The sequence below is a fragment of the Poeciliopsis prolifica genome, unplaced genomic scaffold (genome assembly GCF_027474105.1).
Source record: "Poeciliopsis prolifica strain line A6 unplaced genomic scaffold, Auburn_PproV2 SCAFFOLD081, whole genome shotgun sequence".
In the NCBI taxonomy this organism is placed as follows: Eukaryota; Metazoa; Chordata; class Actinopteri; order Cyprinodontiformes; family Poeciliidae; genus Poeciliopsis; species Poeciliopsis prolifica.
The window spans coordinates 1-9,250 of record NW_026562456.1 but is presented as its reverse complement, the minus strand read 5'-3'; positions in this window follow the sequence as shown (position 1 = coordinate 9,250).

Here is a 9,250-nt window from a genome sequence, read left to right as displayed (position 1 = left end):
GGGCCTCTCAGGGCCTGAGAGTCCCTCAGAGGGCCTCTCAGGGCCTGAGAGTCCCTCAGAGGGCCTCTCAGGGCCTGAGAGTCCCTCAGAGGGCCTCTCAGGGCTGAGAGTCCTCAGAGGCCTCTCAGGGCCTGAGAGTCCCTCAGAGGGCCTCTCAGGGCCTGAGAGTCCCTCAGAGGGCCTCTCAGGGCCTGAGAGTCCCTCAGAGGGCCTCTCAGGGCCTGAGAGTCCTCAGAGGGCCTCTCAGGGCCTGAGAGCCCTCAGAGGGCCTCTCAGGGCCTGAGAGTCCCTCAGAGGGCCTCTCAGGCCTGAGAGTCCCTCAGAGGGCCTCTCAGGGCCTGAGAGTCCCTCAGAGGGCCTCTCAGGGCCTGAGAGTCCCTCAGAGGGCCTCTCAGGGCCTGAGAGTCCCTCAGAGGGCCTCTCAGGGCCTGAGAGTCCTCAGAGGGCCTCTCAGGGCCTGAGAGTCCCTCAGAGGGCCTCTCAGGGCCTGAGAGTCCCTCAGAGGGCCTCTCAGGGCCTGAGAGTCCCTCAGAGGGCCTCTCAGGGCCTGAGAGTCCCTCAGAGGGGCCTCTCAGGGCCGAGAGTCCTCAGAGGGCCTCTCAGGGCCTGAGAGTCCCTCAGAGGGCTCTCAGGGCCTGAGTCCCTCAGAGGGCCTCTCAGGGCCTGAGAGTCCCTCAGAGTTGTTTTTTTTTTTTGGTTGCTCTTATGGACTGCGTAAACTGAGCACCTTTCCATTCGAAGTTCTACAAGTACCCAAGGACCATCGGAACAGTTAGTCTTCCATGTTAAACTTTAAACGTCCAGCTGTCTCTCTGGATAAAGAGTGTGCTTCAGACAGTTCCGCACACGTGTCTTGAACTCTCACTTTAGACCCAGTGAGAGTCTAACGTTGTCCATTGTTGCACCCATGGACTGAGAACTTTAACTTCCTTCTCTTCCAACATTTACAATAGTACATTCTGGAGCAGTATGGTGCAGACCATTCCATAAGCAGATCTGAACTCCCTCCACTTTCCACCTCTCTGAGTAAAGCCTCCTAACATGTGCGGAATAAGCACATGTTAGAGAGTTGGCTCCCTCACTGACACTCTGCATACAGACTATGCTTCGCAGTTTCCGCCTGCAGGTCTTGAACTCAGACCCATCGGAACGCTACGCATGTCTTTACGCAGTGCGCCAGCCGAGCACTGACCCATCAAACTGCTCGAACTCCTAAAAGTACCTCAAAGTCGGTCTTCCGTGTTTAACTTCAAAATTCCAGCTATCACTCTGGATAAAGAGGGTGCTTCGGACCATTCCGCCTGCAGGTCTTGAACTCAGACCCATCGGAACCGCAACGCATGTCTTTACGCAGTGCACCAACCGAGCACTCACCCATCAAGCCGCTCGAACTCCTAAAAGTACCTCAAAGTCGATCTTCCGTGTTTAACTTCAAAACTCCAGCTATCACTCTGGATAAAGAGGGTGCTTCGGACCGTTCCTCACCCGGTCTTGAACTCGGACCCATCGGAACCACAACGCATGTCTTTACGCAGTGCGCCAACCGAGCACTCACCCATCAAGACGCTCGAACTCCTAAAAGTACCTACAAAGTCGGTCTTCCGTGTTTAACTTTAAAACTCCAGCTGTCACTCTGGATAAAGAGGGTGCTTTGGACAATTCCGCCTGCAGGTCTTGAACTCAGACCCATCGGAACCGCAACGCATGTCTTTACGCAGTGCGCCAACGAGCACTCACCCATCAAGCCGCTCGAACTCCTAAAAGTACCTCAAAGTCGGTCTTCCGTGTTTAACTTTAAAAACTCCAGCTGTCACTCTGGATAAACAGGGTGCTTTGGACAATTCCGCCTGCAGGTCTTGAACTCAGACCCATCGGAACCGCAACGCATGTCTTTACGCAGTGCGCCAACCGAGCACTCACCCATCAGCCGCTCGAACTCCTAAAAGTTCCTCAAAGTCGGTCTTCCGTGTTTAACGTTAAAACTCCAGCTGTCACTCTGGATAAAGAGGGTGCTTCAGACCATTCCGCCTGAAGGTCTTGAACTCAGACCCATCGAAACCGAAACGCATGTCTTTACGCAGTGCGCCAACCGAGCACTCACCCATCAAACCGCTCGAACTCCTAAAAGTACGTCAAAGTCGATCTTCCGTGTTTAACTTCAAAACTCCAGCTATCACTCTGGATAAAGAGGGTGCTTCCGTCCGTTCCGCACCCGGGTCTTGAAGTCAGACCCATCGGAACCGCAACACATGTCTTTACGCAGTGCGCCAACCGAGCACTCACACATCAAGCCGCTCGAACTCCTAAAAGTACCTCAAAGTCGGTCTTCCGTGTTTAACTTTAAAACTCCAGCTGTCACTCTGGATAAAGAGGGTGCTTCAGACCATTCGCCTGAAGTCTTGAACTCAGACCCATCGGAACCACAACGCATGTCTTTACGCAGTGCGCCAACCGAGCCAACCGCCAATCGAACTCCTAAAAGTACCTCAAAGTCGGTCTTCCGTGTTTAACTTCAAAAACTCCAGCTATCACTCTGGATAAAGAGGGTGCTTCGGACCATCCCGCCTGCAGGTCTTGAACTCAGACCCATCGGAACCGCAACGCATGTCTTACGCAGTGCGCCAACCGAGCACGCACCAATCAAACTGCTCGAACTCCTAAAGTACCTCAAAGTCGGTCTTCCGTGTTTAACTTCAAAAATCCAGCTATCACTCTGGATAAAGAGGGTGCTTCGGACCATTCCGACTGCAGGTCTTGAACTCAGACCCATCGAAACCACAACGCATGTCTTTACGCAGTGCGCCAACCGAGCACTCACCAATCAAACTGCTCGAACTCCTAAAAGTACCTCAAAGTCGGTCTTCCGTGTTTAACTTCAAAACTCCAGCTATCACTCTGGATAAAGAGGGTGCTTCGGACCATTCCGCCTGCAGGTCTTGAACTCAGACCCATCGGAACGCAACGCATGTCTTTACGCAGTGCACCAACCGAGCACTCCACATCCCGCTCGAACTCCTAAAAGTACCTCAAAGTCGATCTTCCGTGTTTAACTTCAAAACTCCAGCTATCACTCTGGATAAAGAGGGTGCTTCGGACGTTCCTCACCCGGTCTTGAACTCGGACCCATCGGAACCGCAACGCATGTCTTTACGCAGTGCGCAACCGAGCACTCACCCATCAAGCCGCTCGAACTCCTAAAAGTACCTCAAAGTCGGTCTTCCGTGTTTAAATTTAAAACTCCAGCTGTCACTCTGGATAAAGAGGGTGATTCGGACCATTCCGCCTGTAGGTCTTGAACTCAGACCCATCAGAACCGCAACTCATGTCTTTAGCAGTGCGCCAACCGAGCACTCAACCATCAAGCCGCTCGAACTCCTAAAAGTACCTCAAAGTCGGTCTTCCGTGTTTAACTTTAGAAATCAGCTGTCACTCTGGATAAAGAGGGTGCTTCGGAACATTCGCCTGCAGGTCTTGAACTCAGGCCCATCGGAACCGCAACGCATGTCTTACGCAGTGCGCCACCGAGCACTCACCCATCAAGCAGCTCGAACTCCTAAAAGTACCTCAAAGTCGGTCTTCCGTGTTTAACTTTAAAACTCCAGCTGTCACTCTGGATAAAGAGGGTGCTTCAGGACATTCCGCCTGAAGGTCTTGAACTCAGACCCATCGAAACCGCAACGCATGTCTTTACGCAGTGCGCCAACCGAGCACTCACCCATCAAGCCGCTCGAACTCCTAAAAGTACCTCAAAGTCGGTCTTCCGTGTTTAACTTTAAAACTCCAGCTGTCACTCTGGATAAAGAGGGTGCTTTGGACATTCCGCCTGCAGGTCTTGAACTCAGACCCATCGGAACCGCAACGCATGTCTTTACGCAGTGCGCCAACCGAGCACTCACCCATCAAGCCGCTCGAACTCCTAAAAGTTCCTCAAAGTCGGTCTTCCGTGTTTAACGTTAAAACTCCAGCTGTCACCTGGATAAAGAGGGTGCTTCAGACCATTCCGCCTGAAGGTCTTGAATCAGACCCATCGAAACCGCAACGCATGTCTTTACGCAGTGCGCCAACGAGCACTCACCCATCAACTGCTCGAACTCCTAAAAGTACCGTCAAAGTCGATCTTCCGTGTTTAACTTCAAAACTCCAGCTATCACTCTGGATAAAGAGGGTGCTTCCGTCCGTTCCGCACCCGGGTCTTGAAGTCAGACCCATCGGAACCGCAACACATGTCTTTACGCAGTGCGCCAACCGAGCACTCACACATCAAGCCGCTCGAACTCCTAAAAGTACCTCAAAGTCGGTCTTCCGTGTTTAACTTTAAAACTCCAGCTGTCACTCTGGATAAAAGAGGGTGCTTCAGACCATTCCGCCTGAAGGTCTTGAACTCAGACCCATCGGAACCACACGCATGTCTTTACGCAGTGCGCCAACCGAGCACTCACCAATCAAACTGCTCGAACTCCTAAAAGTACCTCAAAGTCGGTCTTCCGTGTTTAACTTCAAAACTCCAGCTATCACTCTGGATAAAGAGGGTGCTTCGGACCATTCCGCCTGCAGGTCTTGAACTCAGAACCATCGGAACCGCAACGCATGTCTTTACGCAGTGCGCCAACCGAGCACGCACCAATCAAACTGCTCGAACTCCTAAAAGTACCTCAAAGTCGGTCTTCCGTGTTTAACTTCAAAACTCCAGCTATCACTCTGGATAAAGAGGGTGCTTCGGACCATTCCGACTGCAGGTCTTGAACTCAGACCCATCGAAACCACAACGCATGTCTTTACGCAGTGCGCCAACCGAGCACTCACCAATCAAACTGCTCGAACTCCTAAAAGTACCTCAAAGTCGGTCTTCCGTGTTTAACTTCAAAACTCCAGCTATCACTCTGGATAAAGAGGGTGCTTCGGACCATTCGCCTGCAGGTCTTGAACTCAGACCCATCGGAACCGCAACGCATGTCTTTACGCAGTGCACCAACCGAGCACTCACCCATCAAGCAGCTCGAACTCCTAAAAGTACCTCAAAGTCGATCTTCCGTGTTTAACTTCAAAACTCCAGCTATCACTCTGGATAAAGAGGGTGCTTCGGACCGTTCCTCACCCGGGTCTTGAACTCGGACCCATCGAACCGCAACGCATGTCTTTACGCAGTGCCGCCAACCGAGCACTCACCCATCAAGCCGCTCGAACTCCTAAAAGTACCTCAAAGTCGGTCTTCCGTGTTTAAATTTAAAACTCCAGCTGTCACTCTGGATAAAGAGGGTGATTCGGACCATTCCGCCTGTAGGTCTTGAACTCAGACCCATCAGAAACCGCAACTCATGTCTTTACGCAGTGCGCCAACCGAGCACTCAACCATCAAGCCGCTCGAACTCCTAAAAACCTCAAAGTCGGTCTTCTGTGTTTAACTTTAGAAATCCAGCTGTCACTCTGGATAAAGAGGGTGCTTCGGACCATTCCTCCTGCAGGTCTTGAACTCAGGCCCATCGGAACCGCAACGCATGTCTTTACGCAGTGCGCAACCGAGCACTCACCATCAAGCAGCTCGAACTCCTAAAAGTACCTCAAAGTCGGTCTTCCGTGTTTAACTTTAAAACTCCAGCTGTCACTCTGGATAAAGAGGGTGCTTCAGACCATTCCGCCTGAAGGTCTTGAACTCAGACCCATCGGAACGGCAACGCATGTCTTTACGCAGTGCACCAACCGAGCACTCACCCATCAAGCCGCTCGAACTCCTAAAAGTACCTCAAAGTCGATCTTCCGTGTTTAACTTCAAAACTCCAGCTATCACTCTGGATAAAGAGGGTGCTTTGGACCGTTCCTCACCCGGGTCTTGAACTCGGACCATCGGAACCGCAACGCATGTCTTTACGCAGTGCGCCAACCGAGCACTCACCCATCAAGCCGCTCGAACTCCTAAAAGTACCTCAAAGTCGGTCTTCCGTGTTTAAATTTAAACTCCAGCTGTCACTCTGGATAAAGAGGGTGATTCGGACCATTCCGCCTGTAGGTCTTGAACTCAGACCCATCAGAACCGCAACTCATGTCTTTACGCAGTGCGCCAACCGAGCACTCAACCATCAAGCCGCTCGAACTCCTAAAAGTACCTCAAAGTCGGTCTTCCGTGTTTAACTTTAGAAATCCAGCTGTCACTCTGGATAAAGAGGGTGCTTCGGACCATTCCGCCTGCAGGTCTTGAACTCAGGCCCATCGGAACCGCAACGCATGTCTTTACGCAGTGCGCCAACCGAGCACTCACCCATCAAGCAGCTCGAACTCCTAAAAGTACCTCAAAGTCGGTCTTCCGTGTTTAACTTTAAAACTCCAGCTATCACTCTGGATAAGAGGGTGCTTCAGACCATTCCGCCTGAAGGTCTTGAACTCAGACCCATCGAAACCGCAACGCATGTCTTTACGCAGTGCGCCAACCGAGCACTCACCCATCAAAACCGCTCGAACTCCTAAAAGTACGTCAAAGTCGATCTTCCGTGTTTAACTTCAAAACTCCAGCTGTCACTCTGGATAAAGAGGGTGCTTCCGTCCGTTCCGCACCCGGGTCTTGAAGTCAGACCCATCGGAACCGCAACACATGTCTTTACGCAGTGCGCCAACCGAGCACTCACACATCAAGCCGCTCGAACTCCTAAAAGTACCTCAAAGTCGGTCTTCCGTGTTTAACTTTAAAACTCCAGCTGTCACTCTGGATAAAGAGGGTGCTTCAGACCATTCCGCCTGAAGGTCTTGAACTCAGACCCATCGGAACCACAAACGCATGTCTTTACGCAGTGCGCCAACCGAGCACTCACAATCAAACTGCTCGAACTCCTAAAAGTACCTCAAATCAATCAATCAATCAATCAATCAAATTTTATTTGTATAGCACATTTCAGCTACAAGGCATTTCAAAGTGCTTTACATCATAAACACAAAACACGAAGGCATGCAACATAGAATAAAATACCAAGGTTTTTTTTTTTTTTTTTTTTTTTTTTCTCCTCCTTTTTTTTTCCCTTTCCACTTTCCCTCTTCTTTCCCTTTCTTCCCCCTTCCCTTTGACATGGAATTTAAGCGCCTGTTACCGCCGGACTCCGCCGTCCGTTTAACCACGGGTATTCGCCGGGCCCCGTTGCCCACAACAGGAAAAAAAAAAAAAAAAAAAAAAAAAAAAAAAATTACATACATATCCACAAAATCAAATCCATACATATTACATTTCAAATGCAACTCTAAACAGGTGCGTTTTTACTTGAGATTTGAAGGAAGTCAGGGTTTCGCTGTTTTACAGTTTTCTGGAAGTTTGTTCCAAGTTTTGGTGCATAGATGCTGAAAGCTGCTTCTCCTCTCTTGGTTCTGGTTCTGGGGATGCAGAGCAGACCAGAACCAGAAGACCTGAGAGGTCTGGAAGGTTGATACAACAACAGCAGATCTTTGATGTATTGTGGTGCTAAACCATTCAGTGATTTGTAAACTAACAACAGTATTTTAAAATCTATTCTTTGAGCTACAGGGAGCCAGTGGAGGGACTTTAAACTGGTGTTATGTGATCTATCTTCCTGGTTCTAGTGAGAACGTGAGCAGCAGCATTCTGGATCAGTTGCAGCTGTTTGATTGATTTGTTGGACAGGCCTGTGAAGATGCTGTTGCAATAATCAATGCGACTAAAGACAAACGCATGAATGAGTTTCTCTAGATCTGGCTGAGACATTAGTCCTCTAATCCTGGAGATGTTCTTCAGGTGATAGAAGGCCGATTTTGTTACTGTCTTTATGTGGCTCTGGAGGTTCAAGTCCGAGTCCATCACTACTCAGGTTTCGGGCCTGATCCTAGTTTTAGTTGTGATAACTGAAGCTGTGCATTGACTCTAGATCGTTCCTCTTTAGGTCCAAAAATAATGACTTCAGTTTTATTTTGTTCAGCTGGAGAAAGTTTTGGCACATCCACACATTTATCTGTCTAAACATTTATTCAGTGATGGATGGGTTCAGAGTCACCTGGTGACATCGTAATGTAGAGCTGTGTGTCATCCGCATAGTTGTGGTAGCTAATATATTTCCTGTTATGACCTGAGCTAGTGGGAGAATATAAATATTAAATAAGAGGGTCCTAGATTGAAACCTTGGGGTACCCCACATGTGACCTTTGACCTCTTTGATGAGAAGTTTCCAATTGAAACAAAGAAATCCCTGTTCTTTATGTAGGATTCAAACAGTCGAGCACCGAACCAGAGAGTCCAACCCAACTTTCAAGTCGATTCAGTAATATGTCATGGTCGACAGTGTCAAAAGCTGCACTGAGATCCAACAGAACCAGCACCGTGGTTCTCCCAGTCCGTATTTATATGGATATCATTGAATACTTTTACGAGGGCAGTCTCCGTGCTGTGGTGAGCACGAAAACCAGACTGGAAAGTGTCAAAGCAGTTGGTCATCATGAGGAAACTATTTAATGTTTACACACAGTTTTTCAATAACTTTGGCTGATGAATGGGAGGTTTGAGATTGGCCTGTAATTCTGCAATAGTGATTTGTCCAGGTTGTTCTTTTTTAACAGTGGTTTGATGACTGCTGTTTTCAAAGCATGGGGGAAAACACCTGATGTAAGCGATGAGTTTACGATTGGATCAATCAGTAGCAATAACAGGCAGGACTTCTTAAAGAAATGTGGGGAAGGACATCCAGACAGCAGGAGCTTGAACTTAATTGACTTATAATTTTTCTAGAGTTTTATAATTAAGTAGTTGAAAATGTCGGTCTTCCGTGTTTAACTTCAAAACTCCAGCTATCACTCTGGATAAAGAGGGTGCTCGGACCATTCCGCCTGCAGGTCTTGAACTCAGACCCATCGGAACCGCAACGCATGTCTTACGCAGTGCGCCAACCGAGCAGCACCAATCAAACTGCTCGAACTCCTAAAAGTACCTCAAGTCGGTCTCCGTGTTTAACTTCAAAACTCCAGCTATCACTCTGTATAAGAGGGTGCTTCGGACCATTCCGCCTGCAGGTCTTGAACTCAGACCCATCGGACGCACGCATGTCTTTACGCAGTGCACAAACGAGCACTCACATCAAGCGCTCGAACTCTAAAAGTACCTCAAAGTCGATCTTCAGTGTTAACTTCAAAACTCCAGCTATCACTCTGGATAAAGAGGGTGCTTCGGACGTTCCTCACCGGGTCTTGAACGGAACCATCGGAACCGCAACGCATGTCTTTACGCAGTGCGCCAACCGAGCACTCACCCATCAGCGCTCGAACTCCT